Genomic DNA, 24229 nt, shown 5'->3' on the forward strand with positions numbered 1-24229 from the left:
CTTTCCTATTAAAGACTGAGCACACTAGGCATACAAACACAGTATGGTTAGTTATCTAGCTGTGCTTAGCCTGTTCTCCTCCAATGATCAGAGTTGTGCTGACATGCCAACCCCCCCGCACAGCCATTCACTGGGTGCTGTTTCTCCTCCCGTATCGCCCTTTATGCAGCTGAGAACAAACGGTATGTGATCACTTGTTAAAAAGGGGAAAGGGTATTCATGATATTTTTTATATCTATGCACAAATGTTTTGCCTTATATTTCTATTTTAAACTGAATGGGCTGTTTTACAAAGTTAGGGTTCACATATAATTTAACTTCGAAGTATGCACATCTGTTTTCAGTTCCACCCATAATGCTTCAGCACCATCACACTCTCCATCAACAAAGTCTTCTTTCACACTCACTTTGAGATCACTTCTCATTTAAAGACAGACACCACCACCTTTTCTTTTTACCCTGGCTGTCCAAAAGACAGCATAGCCAGGAATATTAATAGCCCAATCATGTGAAGAATGAAGCTAAGATTCATCAGAACCAATTAAATCATTCCAACTAACCTATTTTGCTTTGTAGACTTCTGGTATTTCTGAACAAACCATTTAATTGTCGCATTCTGGACTTGTGGTTTGCATATTCTTTGAAATATAAATAGTACTATAATTTCCAGTGGTTGTTTGTAACATGGGGACCTTCTTTTCACCTGCCATAGCCCTCCCCCATCCTCCCCCATTCCACCCACCATTAGGGTCTGACCTGCTTACACCATTATATTCTAATTCATCCTCCCCCTCAGTCCTAGTATATATACTCATCCAGCCTTTACATAAACCTCTCCCCAGCACAGCAGACCCCCTTCCATTTAGGTGAAAACCATCTTTAACATATAGGTAGTACATCAATGAAAAGTCAGCCCAGTGCTCTAGAAACTCAAATCCTTCCTTCTTACACCAGGTCTTTAGACATGCATTCAAGCCCTTAGTCTCCCCCTGCCTTTCCTGTGTTGTGCAAGGCATAGGCAATATTCCAGAGAAAATAGCCTTGGAGGTCCTTCCCTTCAACTTGCAGCCTAGTTCTTTAAACTCATTCTTAAAGCGGAGTTCCACCCTAAAGTGGAACTTCCGCTCATCGTATAATACAGCTATCTGCACCCACTTCCGGGCATAGCTAGCCACAGCTAGCCACAAATGCCCGCCCCCCATTGTGTTGTGGGAAACACACAGTTCCCACAACACAATGGGGACCAGTGTAGAGGCGCAGCGCCGCTCGTGCATGCGCAGTAGGGAACCGAGCAGTGAAGCTGCAATGCTTCACTTCCTTAATCCCTGACTGAGGATGGTGGCGGGGGCAGCCAAGAGACGAGCGATCGATCGGCTTCGGCTGCCGACATCTCTGGACCCTGGGACAGGTAAGTGTCCATTTATTAAAAGTCAGCAGCTGCAGTATTTGTAGCTGCTGGCTTTTAATATTTTTGTTTAAGGTGGAGCTCCGCTTTAAGGAGCCTTCATCTTCCATGCATTCTCTCATTAGTCCCAACATGGACCAAGACAGCTGGTTCATGCCCAGCCCCTCCCAGTAATTTATCAAGCACATGCAAAACCCTGGCACCAGGGAGACAGTAAACCATTGCTGACTCCCACAACTACTGTGCCACAGATATGAGAAAGAGGCCCATGTCCTCATCAACATGAGGACAAGGTGCTTTGCCAGGGTGGTCCCCCGGCAAAGCACAAGGGGACCCCCCTGGCATTTTGGATGAGTGATCGCATACTCACCTACTCACCCTTAGGGATGAGCCAGATGTTTGAGTTGAACGTAAGTTCGACTTGAACATCGGGTGTTTGCCTGTTCGCCAAATAGCGAACAATTTGGGGTGTACGCAGCAAATTCGAAAGCCACGGAACACTCTTTAAAATTCTATGGGAGCAATCAAAAATGCTAATTTTAAAGGCTTATATGCATGGTATTGTCATAAAAAGTGTTTGGGGACCTGGGTCCTGCCCCAGGGAACATGTATCAATGCAAAAAAAAGTTTTAAAACCGGCCGTTTTTTCGGGAGCAGTGTTTTAATACAACTAAACAATTAAACAATAAAAGTGTAATATTCCTTTAAATTTCGTACCTGGGGGGTGTCTATAGTATGCCTGTAAAGTGGTGCATGTTTCCCGTGTTTAGAACAGTCCGAGAGAAAAATCACATTTCTAAAGGAAAAAAGTCATTTAAAAGTACTCGCGGCTATAATGAATTGTCGGCCCCGGCAATACACATTAAAGTTCATTGATAAAAACGGCATGCGATTCCCCCACAGGAAAACTCTGAACCAAAATTTATTTTTAAAAAATGCGTGGTGGTCCCCCCAAATTCCATACCAGGCCCTTCAGGCCAATCATGGCTCAGGGGGACTAAGTCCACGCCCCACACTATATAAGGCTGCCTGCACCTCAGCCCCGTATAGTGTGTTGTTGGCGTGGACGGAGAGGGAGTATCATTTAGAGCAGGCAGGCAGGCAGGTTATTCAGCAGTGTATTTAATATATATATTATATATATATATATATATATATATATATATATCCACTGCATCCAGTTTAGCTATATCTGACAGCAGGCCATTCCTGGTGTACTTTTTCTAATATACTTCAAGCAGGCAGGTTATTCAATTAGCTGCAATGTATTTAATATATATATATATGCGCAGGGCTTTTTTTCCTCAAACAATAGGTGCTGGAACTTAACCACGGCCCCACAAAACCCCTCCCCCTACACACACCCTCCAAATCACATCAAATAGTGGGTGTGTTCAATCAAATTTCATGAAAACAGTAGGAGGGTCTTAAAGGGGCATTAAATACCAAGATTGCATTACATACAGAGTACAGAGCTGTCACTTGTAAACACAGAAACCGGACTTCTCTGTTTACGTGATTGTTAAGTGATTAAGTGATTGTGGTGAGCAGGCACCAAAGGGCCTGAGCCAGAGGTGGTGGAACTGAGTTCCACCAAGTTCCCCCTGAAAAAAAGCCCTGTATATATATACACAGACAGTCTCGTGTATATATATATATATATATATATATATATATATATATATATGCCATTCCTGGTGTACACAATACATACAGTGCACCCATAGTTGTTATTACACTTCTGTTGATGTACACAGCACCGTGCACCCCAGTGCAGTTGCTACTACTTTTCTGGTGGTGTACGCAGTACACAATACATACAGTGCACCCATAGTTGCTATTAGACTTCTGGTGGTGTATACAGTACCGTGCACCCCTAGTGTAGTTTCTACTACTTTTCTGGTGGTGTACACAATACATACAATGCACCCATAGTTGTTATTACACTTCTATTGGTGTATACAGTACCGTGCACCCCTAGTGTAGTTTCTACTACTTTTCTGGTGGTGTACACAATACATACAGTGCACCCATAGCTGCTATTAGACTTCTGGTGGTGTACACAATATCGTTCACCTCTAGTGCAGTTGCTACTACTTTTCTGGTGTTGTACACAGTACACAATTGTTGCCTTATGAGTTTATTTGAAATCTCCATTAATAACTGTAAAATATTGTAATAATGAATATATTTCATTTAGCTGGCATCTATGAAAGCCGGGCAAAAAGGGTTTCATTTAAGCTTTTGCTAAGAGCAGAGAATGTGGGCCAAGGCTTGTATATGCAAACAATGGAGAGCCAATTCCATTGTTCTACACCTACTCCTTTGAAAGGGTGCCATGCTGGGATATGCAATGGACCTAACTTCCTGGGGAAATGCAATTAACACACTTGGCCAGCATAGTCACAAGGATTTGCATGAAAGGGGGCCGACTTATGGAGTAAGCCCTCCAATCATGATCCAAGCTAGGCCAACCAATGAGACATCAGCTTGGTTTGATATACTCAGAGTCAAGGGGGAGGTATCGCGCTCTTTCTGATAAGACCAGCAAGCTGAAAGGAGCTTTGGTAAGGATGGGTAATTATGGGAAAGGAATGCCCTTTTACTTGTAACTGAATATGTGTGTAGATTACTGTATTGAGGAATATACTCTATATTCCTTCATGTAAATACTTTATTTCAACCTAATATTTTCTGCCTTGGTGTAAGGCGATAGATAGATGATTGTGTATTAGCTAGACTTTCAACTGCTTCCTAATAAATGTTATTATATTTTAAGCTTTCACTCTTCATCGAAAAGAACTCTTATTTAACCCACCTCATATCTATGAGATATGAAAAATCTTAAATATAGATTTTTCAGGGTAACAGATGGCGACCACTGAAGTAGATTACAAGACTGAAAGTATTTAATATAATACCGAGATTTGTGTAAGGCAGATTAAGGTCATTGGGGGGAATTTAAACTGAGTCAGTTTGTCCCGGAAATTGGAGGTCACAACAATTTTATCTAGGGAAAAATATAGGTAATTGTTTGTTTTATTAGTGGGTATTAGATGAACTCTAAAAAGGAGGGAGGATACACCACATATTTTGTTTTGCTTAATATCCCGTAATTATACTTGAAAAAAGTACTTTGGATGTACCATTATAATCCGGATAAATGTAATGGGGAGGAAATACAGAGCGGGAAAATTTTTTATTTTATTTTATTTATTTATTTTTTTTTTTGTTTCTTTTGGGCTCACCAAGCTTCATTGCTCTCTATCTAACTGTGCTGTATGGTGAGCACATGTGTTTCATTGAAAAGACACCGATTAAGGGTGGTCTTAGTTTTGTTGAAAAGGTTCAACAGATTTTTGTTTTTAATTTAAATGGTGTGTCCACTAAAGGCATAGTATTGTGTGTAGGACATTGGAAATGAGCTACAAGAGAGTAGTTTGGTTTATTTGTTTGTTTGTTTTTAGCTGTGAGAATTTACAAGCAGTAATATTTTCATTGGCGTGAGTTAAAGTACAAAATGGTGGACGTCTTGTTACTGAAGCTAATATTTGATAAAGATTATTATTATAGGGTATAAGGTGCCTCTAGCATACTGTATTATACCTTGACATTTTTTTTTGTTAAGGATAAACCCTATCCAAAATTATTTGATAATCTGAGTTTGTGGTAGATTTTTTATTTTTTTTTAAACTGAATTTGGTTTAACATTGGTGTAAACACGGCTGTGTTTACCTTTCTATTGTAAACCTAGAGGGCTACCCACCCTATTTGATCCTGGTGGCCTTACTATTGTTCCTATAGGTCTGGTGTTTTGTTCCTTGTATCCCACGGGTCTATTGTTTTGCGGGTGTAGGCTCAGACAAGGTAAACTACAGTCTATTGTATGTAGGCTACAGGCTAGTGAGTGTGTCTCCACTAAGCTGAAAGATTGTGTTATTGAGAGCTGAAAATATCTTTTATTTTCTACACTTTACTGTATTTTCAGAATTTTTATTCTATTTGAGTTTCTGTTTATTGTTTTGTCCCTACTTCTATAGTGACTGTATAGTACAGGGGAACATTTAACTTAATCTAGCTTACAAATTGTGCATATTATTTGTTGATAATGGCAGCCATGTCCTCTCTAGAAAAGTTTGTAGCAAGTTATACTCTTAAATATAAGAGCAATGAATTTGCATGTGATGCTAGATTACAAGGTTCGCCTTGGGCCTATGTCCAAGAGTTATTTGAAGAACAATTTAAAACAACCAAAAAGGATAAAAAGCTCAAAGGTTTAGCTGTAGCAGGCATGTATTCGGCTTGCATGGCTATGAATGCTAAAATACAGCAATTAGAAGATATAGTCTAAATATTACAATTTCAGAGAGGGAAAAGGAGAATACAGCTTTACATAACCAAATACAAACCTTAACTTCCCTTAATCAAATGGTTAATGCCTCACAGGAGGAAAATGTTAAAAAGTACAAATTGGCTCAAAAAGAAGTGGTACAATATAAAAACATGCTAACCAAAGTGGAGACTGAACTGGACCACATAATTAGTGCATATAAAGTGATCCAAAATCAGTTACATGAAACTAAGAAAGGAAAATTTATAGATCACACACAGTGCACACAAACAGAGTCACAGTTGCTACAAACAATTTCAATTCTCAAAGGACAGGTGGCTGGGGCTAGCAGATGTGAACATGCTAATGCTACGGCACCTACTTGTGCCTATAAAATAGGGGACACAGAGGAATATGAAAAGTACTGGGGAGGTGAAGATATGGGTCCTAATTCTACTTTTCCTGTGGCGATGGGAGAAATCGCTGAGCCACAGGAAAATCGAGAATGCACCATGGTCACAGACCCACTAAACAATGGGGGCCAGCTGTCCACAAATGAGGAGCAAGACAAGTTCCCCATCACGGGTAGGATCCAGACCCTCTCCTCTCCTGAAGGAAATCAAACACGTTTGGGGTTTGATAGTAAAGGAAATGAGGGGATTTCAGATGTATATCCAATTCAACCGGTAAAAACCCCCAGGAGTGTGGCTGCTATCATTGGCAATATTAAAACTAAGGAACACATTCCACAAGCAACTAATGTACAACAGAGCTGTGAGCTCTTAGATGGGAGAAGGCCTAGTGGCCAGGTTAAGGCATCTTCCAGCCCAGGGCAGCGTGTGCAATCTACACATACCATAGATTGTAATGCAACCAGGTTGAGTATTTAAAGAGACAACAGGAAGTTATCTCCTCCTGGAGAAGTTGTTAATTTCAACAACTCATTAAAAGGTGAGAGCTCTTTTGTAAATACCCCTAGACCTCCTAGGAAGACAGGAAAAGTGGTTAATCAAGTTGGAGCCATGGAATATTCTCGGCCTAAAACCACACCAGTTATTAAGAGATGCTTTAATACTTTACAAAAGGTAAAGTGCTACACGTGTGGGTTATGGGGGCATATTTCGCAGTTTTGTTTGTCTTCTGGGAAAAAGTTATTTAAACACAAGCAATATACAACCAAGAGGCGTGATGTGGAAGTATACTCACCGCGCTGGGGTGAAGGGCCTAGGAAATATGAAAATGCAAAATCATACATCCCTTCCTCAACTATTGAAGCCGAAAATGAGGCTTTACAGCAGGAGATTAGGCAAATTAAAAAGGAACGGGATGAGTTTGTGAAAGAATTCCAATCCTTTAAAAGAAACGTTATTGACTCCTTGAATTGGAAAAATGGAGGGAGTAATTTGTCCATCGAGAGACAAACCACTACACTAAAGCCGGGGTGGCAATACAATATATAAGTTATGTTATAGAGTTCTATGGCATTTAAGTGTCACTATATCCAGACAGAAATGTTATGGACCATTTACCAATATACACATATGAATGATGTATTGTTTGCTTTAAATAAAGTTAAAGAGAAAAAAAGAGGGGGATAGAGTTAATAACTGTTTTCTACAAGTTTTTTTTTCAGGTTAAGTGAGTTCCTGAAAATAAATGTACATATAAAGCAGCTGTATTGTAGGTTGCTGTACATATGCGTAAAATACGCGCCTAACAAAGGTAAGGTGTAACAGTCCTTTGTGTTGGGCTTTCTTTCTCTCTCTTCTTTCCTTTATATTCTCCCAGTGGCCAGAAACGCCTAGCTATTCATTTGTAATTAACAAAGCTCTATCCAGAATGTCTGGGATTCATTCTAAATAAATGGGTGTGTCTGAGTGATGGAATACATGGGTATGAACGGTTCATGTGTAATCAAAGATTTTTGTTTGTAGGGGTGTACTCACCATTGTGTTATAGCCATCAATAAGTGTGATCACACTAATGCGCATGCTTTGTACTGTTTATGATTATTTTAATAATTTTTTTTTTCTCGTTTGTAATGAGCTCAATAATGGTACCAGTTTAAATTAATACTTTTTTTACAAGTTTATATGTATTCGCGAATAAATAACCTGTGCACAGATAAGAGATCTCGATCCCTATAACTCTGAGAAACTGTAGGGATTTTGTTTTGATAATTTTTCCTTTTCTGTGGCTTAGAGTGAAGTTTCATTCACTCTAATACGTGGAAAATACATAATGCATTGCTTTGCACCTTGTGGCCTCTTATGGATTCAGTAGGTCTGGTGTTTTGTTTTTCCTTCCAAATTGACGCATGTGCTGTTAATATGTGTAAAGGTTTTATGTCTACATGATGTCTTCTTAAACTTTAAGTACTTACAAACACACCAGGTTTTCCTATTTTTTTTTTTACTTTTTGTTTGTCAGAGTACAGATATGTGGGTGTGTCTGTACATTTTTGACTGTACTTACTGTGGATGGACGCATTATCTCAGCTGGAAGTCTGTTCCAATCCTCCACTACTAGTTTAGTCCATTATGAACCTCTCAGAGAGGTACAGTGAGGTGTTATTAATTTTTGAGTTTTGTATTTTAGGAGAAATACACAGACAAGGACAAATGATTGAACCCAGACTGGACAAAGTACTTTGAAACACAGAGGACCTTAAAACATAATTTTTATTTTTTTTTGTTTTAAGGAGAAGCCTTGAATCCAATTAATTGCAGTCAGGCCCAACTAAATTCTAAAAAGAAAAACATTTAAACATTTTTTTTTTTTAAACAGAGATCCTGCTCTCTGTAATACAAGTTCTTGTGGCCTGATTGACTTGCAAATAGATTTTCACTGAGAGTCAATTAATATGTTAATCACCACCGACAGAGGGTGTTGCCTTTTGAATAGCTACAATGTTTGAAGGCAGTTTCAATGTTTTTTTTTTTGACAGAATACAGATTCAATTTTTTTTTTTCTCTCATTTTTATTCTTTTTTTTTCTTAACGGTAACTTTTTTTTTGTTTACAAAAAAATAAAAAAATAAAACAAAGGGGGAAGAAAGATTTTTAATTTTTTTTTTTTTTTTTTTTTTTTTTAATGTTTACTATTTTTCTTTCTTTCCTATAGTACCGTTATTTTAATTTATTTATTTTTTTTTTTTTTATTGTGATTCTTGAGTTTGGTGTCACCAGGGTGAAATAAATGAATAAATAAATAAATAAATAAATAAAAAGAGGGGAGTAGGGGGACATTATATGGAGAACATTTAAAATGGTTAGAAATGTTGATATAGAATATTAAAGCTTCCCTATAGCATTTTGGGGATGGACCAAGTTCCAACAGTTTTTCTTCTCTCTTTCGACATTGGATAATTGTTATATAAATGTATGTGATTGTAGCTATTACCAACTATGACAATAACACCTGGGTGTTAGCAACAGTCATGTGACTATTTTCTTTATATATGTGACATACAATCCTCTCTACAGTTCTAATATTGGGCAGTCATCATATGTGGTCATTGATCAATTTTTTTTTCGTGCCATAACTAAGTTCAAAGAGCATTGCGTGAATATCATATAGATATACTGGGACTGGTGAGACTCATAGTGATTGGCAAATAGCAGAGAGTATAGTACAACTGTACTTAAGAGTAATTTAGTTTGATTGATCCTGAAGCCACTAGTGACTGATGACATCCCACTTATCCGTATTCTGAAATTAAGTTATTTTTGTCTGCGTAGGCGACACTGCCTAATCTGCACGGAGAACTCTTAAAGTGATGACCTCTTCTGTAGCCTGCTAAAGGCAGGACTCATACCGTATCTACGCATGGTAGCCAAGGACGGAGCTATATGCCCAAAGGTTTGGCACCAGCCAAGGTTGAACGGAACACAGTTCCAGTAAAAGGGGTTAGTGGTGAGTTGCAATAGCAACAAAATTCCCCTGAACACGTGAAGAGTCATACACACACACACAACGTGGTATTCCACAGAAGGTGGGGCAGAGGTACTTGCAGGCATATGACAATGGAGGAAGAAAGATGGGAGGATGAAAATCAGACACCTGGCTTAAGGGCGTAACCATTCAAATTGTTATACATGTCACTGGGAAAGGGGTCTCATTACTATGTTGCAGTATATCTATGGCAATTCTAATCAAAGGTCCTTATGGCTCAGACTCACCAGACAAGCATTCAGTTGAATGCATATGTCTTAAATGTACTTGTGTTTTTTATTTCTCTACCTTTGTCCACATTATTAAAGTATAATCTTAGAAAGCCAGGAAAAGCTGGTCCCCAGGCTGTTATTGTATGCTGTATCCAATTGGAATCACCAGTGAAGGCCGTCCCAGAAGCAAGGGCAACAGGACCAGACTCGCCTTATGGATTTTCGTACTGTTATTATCGGACTATTGTTATTATTGGACTGTTGAGAACAAGGATCCTCATGTTTTTGTTTTTTTTTTCCTTATTGTTTTGTTTTGGTGCTGTTTCTCATGATTTTTATTATGGACTTATGACATCCAGAACAAGTGATGACTACTGATACTGGGATCCAGAAGTGTGAACTGTAGAGATGGAGAATTTAAAAGTTTTTTTTCTTCTCAATGAGTTTTATTTCATTTCAGTGGGTAAAGCCAAAAGTGCCAAATATTAAAGGAGATTGCACATAAACCATTATTCTAGGTGTGGCCGAGTCTCATATTCTCAACTGGCCACAAGGGGCCATCTGTTGCCTTATGAGTTTATTTGAAATCTCCATTAATAACTGTAAAATATTGTAATAATGAATATATTTCATTTAGCTGGCATCTATGAAAGCCGGGCAAAAAGGGTTTCATTTAACCTTTTGCTAAGAGCAGAGAATGTGGGCCAAGGCTTGTATATGCAAACAATGGAGAGCCAATTCCATTGTTCTACACCTACTCCTTTGAAAGGGTGCCATGCTGGGATATGCAATGGACCTAACTTCCTGGGGAAATGCAATTAACACACTTGGCCAGCATAGTCACAAGGATTTGCATGAAAGGGGGCCGACTTATGGAGTAAGCCCTCCAATCATGATCCAAGCTAGGCCAACCAATGAGACATCAGCTTGGTTTGATATACTCAGAGCCAAGGGGGAGGTATCGCGCTCTTTCTGATAAGACCAGCAAGCTGAAAGGAGCTTTGGTAAGGATGGGTAATTATGGGAAAGGAATGCCCTTTTACTTGTAACTGAATATGTGTGTAGATTACTGTATTGAGGAATATACTCTATATTCCTTCATGTAAATACTTTATTTCAACCTAATATTTTCTGCCTTGGTGTAAGGCGATAGATAGATGATTGTGTATTAGCTAGACTTTCAACTGCTTCCTAATAAATGTTATTATATTTTAAGCTTTCACTCTTCGTCGAAAAGAACTCTTATTTAACCCACCTCATATCTATGAGATATGAAAAATCTTAAATATAGATTTTTCAGGGTAACACAATACATACAGTGCACCCATAGTTGCTATTAGACTTCTGGTGGTGTACACAATACCGTGCACCCCAGTGCAGTTGCTACTACTTTTCTGGTGGTGTACACAGTACACAATACATACAATGCACCCATAGTTGCTATTAGACTTCTGGTGGTGTACACAATACCGTGCACCCCTAGTGCAGTTGCTACTACTTTTCTGGTGGTGTACACAGTACACAATACATACAGTGCACCCATAGTTGCTATTAGACTTCTGGTGGTGTACACAATACCGTGCACCCCTAGTGCAGTTGCTACTATTTTTCTGGTGGTGTAAACAATACATATAGTGCACCCATAGTTGTTATTACACTTCTGTTGGTGTACACAGTACCGAGCACCCATAGTGCAGTTGCTACTACTTTTCTGGTGGTGTACACAATACATACAATGCACCCATAATTGTTATTACACTTCTATTGGTGTATACAGTACCGTGCTCCCCTAGTGTAGTTTCTACTACTTTTCTGGTGGTGTACACAATACATACAGTGCACCCATAGTTGCTATCAGACTTCTGGTGGTGTACACAATACCGTTCACCTCTAGTGCAGTTGCTACTACTTTTCTGGTGGTGTACACAGTACACAATACATACAGTGCACCCATAGTTGCTATTAGACTTCTGGTGGTGTACACAATACCGTTCACCCCTAGTGAAGTTGCTACTACTTTTCTGGTGGTGTACACAATACATACAATGCACCCATAGTTGTTATTACACTTCTATTGGTGTATACAGTACAGTGCACCCCTAGTGTAGTTTCTACTACTTTTCTGGTGGTGTACACAATACATACAGTGCACCCATAATTGCTATTAGACTTCTGGTGGTGTACACAATATCGTTCACCTCTAGTGCAGTTGCTACTACTTTTCTGGTGTTGTACACAGTACACAATACATACAGTGCACCCATAGTTGCTATTAGACTTCTGGTGGTGTACACAATACCGTGCACCCCAGTGCAGTTGCTACTACTTTTCTGGTGGTGTACACAGTACACAATACATACAGTGCACCCATAGTTGCTATTAGACTTCTGGTGGTGTACACAATACCATGCACCCCTAGTGCAGTTGCTACTACTTTTCTGGTGGTGTACACAGTACACAATACATACAGTGCACCCAAGGAGAGGCAGACACTCACAGATCACTAAAAGAGGGCGAGCAGTCTCTGTGTCTACAGTCGACAGTGCTGGTCGTGGACGCGGTGCATCCTCAGCATGTGGCCATGGGGCACGATTGTCCTTTTTTTCTGCGGCTGGCCATGTTATTGAGCCACAACATGCAGAAGAGTTGGTGGAATGGATAACAAAGCCGTCCTCATCCTCCTCATCCTCTGTCACCCAGGCTCAGAGTAGTTTGCCTGCCAACGCAGCTGCCAAAGCGGCCTATTCCATCGGCTCCATGTCAACAGTCACTCCTTCCCTAGCCCCACCCTAATGCACGGAGGAGTCCCCCGAACTATTCGACCACACTGTCGGGTACATGCTTCAGGAGGATGTGCAGCAATTTGAAGGCTCCAATGATGGTACCCAGGTTGAGGAAGGGAGTAATGCGAGCCTAGAGAGAGGGGGCGCCCAAGAAGGTCAAGAAACTGGCAATCATGTTCCCCCAGCTGCAGCATACTGCCAAGTTTGCTCCAATGATGACGAGGGAGGGGATGATGAGGTCACTGACTCTACTTGGGTGCCTGATAGAAGAGAGGAGGAGGAGGCACATCTCCAACGAGGCAGGATGCCCCCCAGGGGGCAGCTTAAGGGCAGCCAGCCTATTGCATCACACCGCAGAGCTAAGCAGGTGCAGGGCGCTACTGACTCCCCGCATATTTTGAAAAGTTCTTTGGTATGGGCCTTTTTTGACACGTGTGCAACAGATCACACCGCTGCTGTTTGCAACATATGTCTGAAGCGTATCAAGCGTGGCCAAAACAGCAGCCGCTTGGGCACTACATGCTTGATCAGACATATGATGACCTCCCATGCAGTACGTTGGCAACAGCACCTAAAAGACCCAAATCAAAGAACAAGGTGGACCTCTCCTTGCTCCTCTTTAGCTGGGATCTCCAACCCCACTATACTTCCAGTCCTTTCAGAAACCTGCACTGAGAGAAATTAAGGTATAGAAATAGATGTACCAAGTACTTGCAGCCAATCTGTTAGCGGTACACCAACATCCAATTTTAGCAGGCAAATTTCCCTACCCCAGTTGCTAAACCGTCTAAAGAAATTCAGTCCCAGCCATTCACATGCTCAGGGTCTGAAAGCTAGCTTGGCCAAATTGCTAGCACTGCAACTGTTGCCTTTTCAGCTGGTAGACTCTACCCCCTTTCGTAAATTTGTGGAATGTGCAGTACCTCAGTGGCAGGTTCCCAAACGCCATTTCTTTTCATGGAAGGCCATTCCGGCTCTCTACCAGCATGTGGAAGGCAATGTCTTGGCCTTGTTGGACAGGGCGGTCAGCAGTAAGGTGCATGTTACCACTGACTCATGGTCCAGCAGGCATGGACAGGGACGTTACCTTTCTTTCATGGCGCACTGGGTAAATCTGCTGGCAGCTGGGAAGGATGCAGGACAGGGTTTAGTATTGTTGGAGCTTGTTCCGTCACCATGCCTCCAAAATGCTAGTAGTGGTGATTCTGCCACAGCTCTCTCCTCCACCCCCTCCTCTTCTTCTTCCTCTATGGCCTCTTCCTCTGCAGATTTGTCCTTTAAACCAGCAGTGCTCCGTAGGCATTGAAGGGGCTACGCAAGCACTCAGGCAAAAAGATACCATGCGGTGCTTGAGTTGGTCTGCTTAGGGGACAGGAGCCACACTGGGGCAGAGATTCTGTCAGTTCTGCAGGGGCTGGCTCAGAGGTGGTTGACGCCACACCAGCTTCAGCCAGGAATGGTTATATGCGACAATGGCACCAACCTCCTCTCCGCCCTCCGACAGGGACACTTGACCCATGTTCTCCATTTGGTTCACATCCTGAATATGGTGGTGCAGCGTTTCTTGAGCAGGTACCCGGGCTTGCAGGATCTCCTGAGGCAGGCCAGGAAAGTCTGTGGTCATTTCCGCCAGTCATATAATGCCAGTGCTCGGCTGGCTGACATTCAAAGAGAATGCAACCTGCCCAAGAACCGCCTCATTTGTGACATGCCCACAAGGTGGAACACAACGTTGGTAATGCTGCAGCGGCTGCACATGCAGCAGAGGGCCATCAATGAGTACCTGTGTGAGTATCGCACCAGGACAGGGTCAGGTCAGCATAGCATTTTTTTGCCACTCCAGTGGCTACTGATCAAGGATGCATGCACTGTCCTGTCACCATTTGAGGAGGCCACGAAGATGGTGAGCAGTGACAATGCATGCATCAGTGATACTGTCCCTCTTGTCTTCCTGTTGGAGCACACGCTTTTGTGGAATAATGGACAGGGCACTTGAGGCAGAACAGCGGGAGGAAGAGGAGGACTTCCTTACCTCTCAAGGCCCCCTTTATCCAGATAGTATTCCTGCGGGCCCACCGATCACACAGGAAGAAGAAGAGGAGGAGGATTGTGTCAGCATGGAGGTGGAGGATATCACCCAGCATCAGCAGCAGTCTTCAAGGGATCGTTTTCAGTCCCCAGAAACTCATGGAGTTGTACGTGGCTGGGAGGAGGTGGTTGAGGATCATGTGATCCTTAGTGACCCAGAGGACTCAGGATTGAATGCCTCTGCAAACTTACGCTGCATGGCCTCCCTGATCCTGCAAAGCCTGCGAAAGGACCCTAGGATTCGTGGTATCAAGGAGAGGGATCATTACTGGCTGGTAACCCTTCTTAATCCACGTTACAAGGGTGAAATTGTAGAACTTATCCAGCCTTCGCAGAGGGAGCAGAGGATGAAACATCTTCGGGAGGCCTTGCAGAAAGGTTTGTGTAATGTGTTTCCAGAGCCTGGAAGGTTACAATTTCCTGGTGCTGGACAACGTGTTGCTGAGGCTTCGTTCAGTCACAGAAAGAGCGGTGGAGAAGGTGGCCGGCTGACCGATGCCTTCAGATAATTCTTCAGTTCTCAGCGCCAAGATCTGATCGGTTGCAGCAACCATCGTCAGCATCTGAATTACATGGTGCAGGAATATCTAGGGGCAAGATCAGACTTGGAGACCTTTCCAACAGAACATCCACTGGGTTACTGGGTCTTGAGGATGGACCACTGGCCAGAGCTTTCTCAATATGCAATTGAGTTACTGGCCTGTCCTGCATCCAGCGTTCCTTCTGAATGCACATTCAGTGCTGCTGGAGACTTTGTAACCGATCACAGAGTGCGCTTGTCCACAGACTCTGTTGATCGGCTCACATTCATAAAAATGAAAAAATTATTTGCGCTGCGCTTGATATCAAAAAATTAAATAAAGTGGTATCAAAGATCCCTGGTGTATAAATATCAAATACGACTTACAAATTTCTATATGTGGTGTGTATCTTAACCTCTATATTATGCTTACATATCAAACAATAAGAGTGCAATGTGCATGTACACTCACGCCAAAGCAAACTTAATCAAGTGATATATCAGATAACATGCAATATCTCACATCTAGTGTAGCATGCACAGAATCAAATCACATGAACATGAAATAACATAAAAGTGCTTGGTGCTTTTTAAACGCAGTCAAAATAATTTTGAAAAAAAATGATATTTTCTACTTTTTGTTATAAAAAAAATCCAATAAACTCAATTTTAGTCATACATTTAGGCCAAAATGTATTCGGCCACATGTCTTTGGTAAAAAAAAAGTCAATAAGCGTATATTTATTGGTTTGCGCAAAAGTTATAGCGCCTACAAACTAGGGTACATTTTCTGGAATTTACACAGCTTTTAGTTTATGACTGCCTATGTCATTTCTTGAGGTGCTAAAATGGCAGGGCAGTACAAAACCCCCCCAAATGACCCCATTTTGGAAAGTAGACACCCCAAGGAAATTGCTGAGAGGCATGTTGAACCCATTGAATATTTATTTTTTTTGTCCCAGGTGATTGAATAATGACAAAAAAAAAAAAAAATTTACAAAAAGTTTCCACTAAATGATATATTGCTCACACAGGCCATGGGCATATGTGGAATTGCACCCCAAAATACATTCAGCTGCTTCTCCTGAGTATGGGGATACCACATGTGTGGGACTTTTTGGGAGCCTAGCCGCGTACGGGGCCCCGAAAACCAAGCACCGCCTTCAGGATTTCTAAGGGCATAGATTTTTGATTACACTCCTCACTACCTATCACAGTTTTGAAGGCCATAAAATGCCAAGATGGCACAAAACCCCCCCAAATGACCCCATTTTGGAAAGTAGACACCCCAAGATATTTGCTGAGAGGTATGTTGAGTCCATGGAATATTTTATTTTTTGACACAAGTTGTGGGAATGTGACAATTTTTTTTTTTTTTTGCACAAAGTTGTCATTAAATGATATATTGCTCACACAGGCCATGGGCATATGTGGAATTGTACCCCAAAATACATTTAGCTGCTTCTCCTGAGCATGGGGATACCACATGTGTGGGACTTTTTGGGAGCCTAGCCGCGTACGGGGCCCCGAAAACCAATCACCACCTTTAGGATTTCTAAGGGCATAAATTTTTTATTTCACTCCTCACTACCTATCAGAGTTTTGAAGGCCATAAAATGCCAAGATGGCACAAAACCCCCCCAAATGACCCCATTTTGGAAAGTAGACACCCCAAGCTATTTGCTGAGAGGCATGTTGAGTCCATGGAATATTTTATATTTTGACACAAGTTGCGGGAAAGTGACAATTTTTTTTTTTTTGCACAAAGTTGTCACTAAATGATATATTGCTCAAACATGCCATGGGCATATGTGGAATTGCACCCCAAAATATATTCTGCTGCTTCTCCTGAGTACGGGGATACCACATGTGTGGGACTTTTTGGGAGCCTAGCCGCGTACGGGGCCCCGAAAACCAAGCACCGCCTTCAGGATTTCGAAGGGCATAAATTTTTGATTTCACTCCTCACTACCTATCACAGTTTTGAAGGCCATAAAATGCCAAGATGGCACAACCCCCCCCCAAATGACCCCATTTTGGAAAGTAGACACCCCAAGCTATTTGCTGAGAGGCATGTTGAGTACATGGAATATTTTATTTTTTGACACAAGTTGTGGGAATGTGAGAATTTTTTTTTTTTTTTGCACAAAGTTGTCACTAAATGATATATTGCTCACACAGGCCATGGGCATATGTGGAATTGCACCCCAAAATACATTCTGCTGATTCTCCTGAGTACGGGGATACCACATGTGTGGGACTTTTTGGGAGCCTAGCTGCGTACGGGGCCCCGAAAACCCAGCACCGCCTTCAGGATTTCTAAGGGCGTAAAGTTGTAATTTCACTCCTCACTACCTATCACATTTTTGAAGGCCATAAAATGCCCAGATGGCACAAACCCCCCCAATTGACCCCATTTTGGAAAGTAGACACCCCAAGCTATTTGCTGAGAGGCATGTTGAGTCCATGGAATATTTTATATTTTGACACAAGTTGCGGGAAAGTGACAATTTTTTTTTTTTTTTTGCACAAAGTTGTCACTAAATGATATATTGTTCAAACATGCCATGGGCATATGTGGAATTACACCCCAAAATACATTCTGCTGCTTCTCCTGAGTACGGGGATACCACATGTGTGGGACTTTTTGGGAGCCTAGCCGCGTACGGGGCCCCGAAAACCAAGCACCGCCTTCAGGATTTCTAAGGGCATACATTTTTGATTTCACTCCTCACTACCTATCACAGTTTTGAAGGCCATAAAATGCCAAGATGGCACAAACCCCCCCCCCAAATGACCCCATTTTGGAAAGTAGACACCCCAAGCTATTTGCTGAGAGGCATGGTGAGTATTTTGCAGCTCTCATTTGTTTTTGAAAATGAAGAAAGACAAGAAAAACGTATTTTTTTTTTCTTTTTTCAATTTTCAAAAGTTTGTGACAAAAAGTGAGGTCTGCAAAATACTCACTATACCCCTCAGCAAATAGCTTTGGGTGTCTATTTTCCAAAATGGGGTCATTTGGGGGGGGGTTTGTGCCATCTGGGCATTCCATGGCCTCCGAAACTGTGATAGGCAGTGAAGAGTGAAATCAAAAATTTACGCCCTTAGAAAGCCTGAAGGCGGGGCTTGGTTTTCGGGGTCCCGTACGCGGCTAGGCTCCCAAAAAGTCTCACACATGTGGTATCCCCATACTCAGGAGAAGCAAAAGAATGTATTTTGGGGTGTAATTTCACATATTCCCATGGCATGTTTGAGCAATATATCATTTAGTGACAACTTTGTGCAAAAAAAAAAAAAAAAAATTTGTCTTTTTCCCGCAACTTGTGTCACAATATAAAATATTCCATGGACTCGACATTCCTCTCAGCAAATAGCTTGGGGTGTCTACTTTCCAAAATGGGGTCATTTGGGGGGGTTTTGAACTGTCCTGGCATTTTATGCACAACATTTAGAAGCTTATGTCACACATCAACCACTCTTCTAACCACTTGAAGACAAAGCCCTTTCTGACACTTTTTGTTTACATGAAAAAATTATTTTTTTTTGCAAAAAAATTACTTTGAACCCCCAAACATTATATATTTTTTTAAAGCAAATGCCCTACAGATTAAAATGGTGGGTGTTTAATTTTTTTTTTCACACAGTATTTGCGCAGCAATTTTTCAAACGCATTTTTTGGGGAAAAAACACACTTTTTTACATTTTAATACACTAAAACACACTATTTTGTCAAAATGTTTGATGAAATAAAAAAGATGATCTTAGGCCGAGTACATGGATACCAAACATGACATGCTTTAAAATTGCGCACAAACGTGCAGTGGCGACAAACTAAATACATTTTTAAAAGCCTTTAAAAGCCTTTACAGGTTACCACTTTAGATTTACAGAGGAGGTCTACTGCTAAAATTACTGCCCTCGATCTGACCTTCGCGGTGATACCTCACATGCATGGTGCAATTGCTGTTTACATTTGACGCCAGACCGACGCTTGCGTTCGCCTTTGTGCGAGAGCAGGGGGGGGCAGGGGTGCTTTTTTTTTTATTTTATTTTTTTTTTTGCTTTTTTATCTTATTTTTAAACTGTTCCTTTCTTTTTTATTTTTTTTTTAATCATTTTTATTGTTATCTTAGGGAATGTAAATATCCCCTATGATAGCAATAGGTAGTGACAGGTACTCTTTTTAGAAAAAATTGGGGTCTATTAGACCCTAGATCTCTCCTCTGCCCTCAAAGCATCTGACCACACCAAGATCGGTGTGATAAAATGCTTTCCCAATTTCCCAATGGCGCTGTTTACATCCGGCGAAATCTAAGTCATGAAATGCTCATAGCTTCCGGTTTCTTAGGCCATAGAGATGTTTGGAGCCATTCTGGTCTCTGATCAGCTCTATGGTCAGCTGGCTGAATCACCAGCTGCATTCTCAAGTTCCCTGTTGGGACAGGAGAGCCAGAGAAAAACATGGAAGACGGTGGGGGGGGCATTCCCTCCCACTGCTTGTAAAAGCAGTCTAGAGGCTAATTAGCCGCTAGGATTGCTTTTACAAGAAAGCCGACCACTGGCTGAAAAGAATGATACCAAGATGATACCTAAACCTGCAGGCATCATTCTGGTATAACCACTCAAAGTCCAGCAACATACCAGTACGTTGCTGGTCCTTGTTGGGCATACATTGTAAACTTTTTTTTCATGCAGCCTGTGGGCTGAACGAAAAAAAGATATTGATCGGTGGGTATGCCCACCATTAGAATACCTCCCTTCATCCACCCACTTCTAATGATGGGCATACATGCACCGTATATATGCCGAAGCATGGGGGCATCCTCCCGCAAAAGGCAGGAGCAAATCGCTCCTCCACCCACTGCTGCCCACACGCTTCGGCATATATGCTGAAGTATGTAACTGTGGTGGTGAAATCACCTCCGACAGCGCTGGAGTCACGGCTTTATGTATCGTGGGAGCAAGCGCTGTTGCTGTCAAGATAAATAAATCCGTGCTGCAACTGAATGGCGTACCTGCTAAGCAAATGATGGTTAACTAAAAAACAAAGTAACATTACAGTATAATAGTAATACTTACCATACCTGCAAAGCAAAATACAAAAAAAACATAGTAAAAAATAAAACATTTAATGCAACCTGTGCCTACCTAAAAAATATATATGCCGAAGCATGGGGGCATCCTCCCGCAAAAGGCAGGAGCAAATCGCTCCTCCACCCACTGCTGCCCGCACGCTTCGGCATATATGCTGAAGTATGTAACTGTGGTGGTGAAATCACCTCCGACAGCGCTGGAGTCACGGCTTTATGTATCTTGGGAGCAAACGCTGTTGCTGTCAAGATAAATAAATCCGTGCTGCAACTGAATGGCGTACCTGCTAAGCAAATGATGGTTAACAAAAAACAAAGTAACATTACAGTATAACAGTAATACTTACCATACCTGCAAAGCAAAATACAAAAAAAAAATAGTAAAAAATAAAACATTTAACGCAACCTTTGCCTACCTAAAAAATATATATGCCGAAGCATGGGGGCATCCTCCCGCAAAAGGCAGGAGCAAATCGCTCCTCCACCCACTGCTGCCCCCACGCTTCGGCATATATGCTGAAGTATGTAACTGTGGTGGTGAAATCACCTCCGACAGCGCTGGAGTCACGGCTTTATGTATCGTGGGAGCAAACGCTGTTGCTGTCAAGATAAATAAATCCGCTCTGCAGCTGAATGGCGTACCTGAAAACAAAAAAGTGGTTAACAATAAAAAAAACAAAGTATAAAAAAATTGCATACCTATAAAGCAAACATGATAAAAGCATAACAATAAAACATTGCAGTATAGAATGCAGAACAATAGAGAGAGAATAGAGAGAGAACAATAAAACAACAACAACTATTTTTGGTTTTTTTATTTTATATATTTTTTTGTGTTTTTTTCTTTTTTTTTACTCTTTTTTGTTTTTTTTACACTTTTTTTTTGTAACTTTAACTTTTTTAACTGGTACCAGGTTTGGGTCTCTCAAAATGCGACAGCATCTTGGGAGACCCTGTGGAAGTGTGCCTAGTCTGTGCAGTGCTGTACCCTACGCTAATACTCCACTAGTGTATGGTAGCGTTCAAAACATTCACCAATGCAAAGACCAGGATTGCCAGGACAGAGGGGACAATAATACCGGGTGTCACGCCTAAATCCGCGCTTGCTGCAGACACGACATCTTTTTTGGGGGGTTCGTTGGGTAGGGGTACTCGGGAGGGCATAAAGAAAATGCCTCTCATGCAGCCGGCTTACTGCATTTGGTTGGGGATGGTGAGGTGGAGCACCGTCTGGATACAGAAGGGCTCTGACGATCTCTTCCTGGAATTTAAGGAAGGATCCAGTCTGTCCTGAAGCTCTGTATAGCACATAAGCATTCAGCAAAGCCAATTGAAATAAATAAACAGACACTTTTTTGTACCAGCGTCTGGCCTTACGGGCAATTAGGTACGGCGCCAACAACTGGTCGTTGAGGTCCACCCCTCCCATATTAAGGTTATATTCGTGGACACAGAGGGGTTTCTCCACAACACCAGTCGCCGTAGGAATTTGGACCATCGTGTCTGCATGAAGGGAGGTGAGAACGAAAACATTCTTCTTATCCCTCCACTTCATAGCGAGCAAATTATTATACTTCAAGTAGGCTCTCTCCCCCAGCCTAAGACGGGAATCTACAAGCCGCTGGGGAAAGCCCCAGCGATTAGGTCGCACGGTGCCACATGCTCCAATCTGATGATCAAAAAGGTGGCTAAAAAGTGGCACGCTCGTATAATAATTGTCCACGTACAAGTGGTACCCCTTTCCGAATAAGGGTGACACCAAGTCCCACACTATCTTGCCAGCGCTTCCTATGTAGTCAGGGCAGTTTGTCGGCTCTACGTGACTATCTTTACCCTCGTAAACCATAAAACTATATGTATAGCCTGTGGCCCTGTCACAGAGCTTATACATCTTGACCCCGTATCTGGCACGCTTGCTGGGAAGGTACTGTTTGAATGACAAGCGGCCAGAAAATGTAACCAGGGACTCATCAACGCAGACAACTTGATGGGGAGTAAACAAGTCTGCAAAACGTTGGTTGAAGTGGTTTACGAGGGGCCGAATTTTGTAGAGCCGATCATATGCAGGGTCTCCACGAGGACGACAGAGTTCATTGTCGTTGAAGTGCATGAACCGCAAAATCTGCTCGTATCGTGCCCTGGCCATGGAGGCAGAGAACAAGGGTGAATGGTAAATTGGGTCAGTGGACCAATATGACCGCAACTCACTCTTTTTATTCAACCCCATGAGGAGGGAAAGGCCCAGAAAGATCTTAAATTCGGAGACCGTAATTGGTCTCCAATCTCTGGCAAGGGAGGACTGGGGATTAGCGGCGATGTATTGACCAGCGTATAAATTGCTTTGGTCCACAATAGATCTATAGAGATCTTCGGTGAAAAACAGCGAATAAAAATCCAGTGGCGTAAAGTCAACTGTTTCCACCTGAATTCCGGGTTGGCCAGTGAAAGGGGGAAGTACGGGTGCTGCAGAAGTGGTGGGTACCCAATTCGGATTGGCGAATGCAGCAGGAAGGGCACTATGGGCACGACGGGCCTGTGTTCGTCTTCTTGGTGGCAGCGGGACATTACTTGTGCTTGCCACCTCGCCAGCTTGAACTGCACTTATGGGACTCGCCACGTCACCAAGTGTTACTGCAGTGCTGGATGTACGACCAGGGTGTACTAGGCCGCTGGTGCTTGCCAGTTCACCAGAAGGAATAGCGGCACTAGTACTTCTCTGCTCCATACGAGAGTCCTGCGGTTCTTGCACTTCAAGGACAGAATAAGTTCGGGGTCTGGTACGCCTGACCTTAGCAGGGACCACAACTCCGTCGTCAGAGCTATCTGTCATGGAGCCGCTGTCCTCTACAGGATCGTATTCTGAGCCTGAATCTGACAGATGAGTGACTTCCTCTTCACTATCTGTCATGCTCAGAAACCTGTAGGCCTCTTCACTAGTGTACCTTCGATTTGCCATTTTGGCCTCTAAATTTAGGGGTACACTAGTGAGACTCACAGGCAAAAAAGCTCCTGACTGTCAGCGACTGATTCAAAACGCTACCAAAAAACTGATAGCGATCGCAGGGATCAGGCCTGACTCTGCGAACGCTGCAGTTATGTGTGCTTAGTGTTTTGTAAGTGTCAGTTATCGATCGATACTGCACTTGGGTGGGCTGGGCTGGGCTGGGCCGAGGAGCAAAACGCAGGTGCTAGCAGGTATCTGGGCTGATCCCGCTAACACTGCGTTTCAGGGAACCCTAAACTGCTGGGGATTATAGATCTGATCGGATCAGATATCGATCCGTTCAGATACTATAGCACTAAGGGAGGTGTATGCTGCGTGCGTGGGTTTTAGCGGTACTGGCGCTAACCTGACGCTGCCTGGGGCGACGCAGACCTTATCTGATCCTAAAAACTTAACTTCTATCACCGCCGGGCAATTAGGGGGTTAAACCTTTATAAGGTAATAAACGGCGGGTGCCCTAAAACTATAATAAACTATAATAAACTGTAATAAACTATAATAAACTACAAAAAACAAACTATCTAACCAGCGTCACCCGTAACACTTATACGGTGATCGCTGGTGAAAGGGTTAACTAGGGGGCAATCAGGGGGTTAAAACCTTTAGCAGGTAGTATATGGGGGTCCCTGTCACTATAAAACACTGACAGCGAACCTATATACTTACCTCCCTAAACTAGCGTCACCTGTGTCACTAATACAGCGATCAGAAAAACGATCGCTTAGCGACAATGATGAGGGGGGTGATCACGGGGTTAACCTTTATTAGGGGGGGTTAGGGGGGTACCCTGGACCTAAAGGGGGGTACCCTAGACCTAAAGGGGGCTAACCTAACTGCCCTAAC

The sequence above is a fragment of the Aquarana catesbeiana genome, linkage group LG02, assembly GCF_042186555.1.
Source record: "Aquarana catesbeiana isolate 2022-GZ linkage group LG02, ASM4218655v1, whole genome shotgun sequence".
Lineage (NCBI taxonomy): Eukaryota > Metazoa > Chordata > Amphibia > Anura > Ranidae > Aquarana > Aquarana catesbeiana.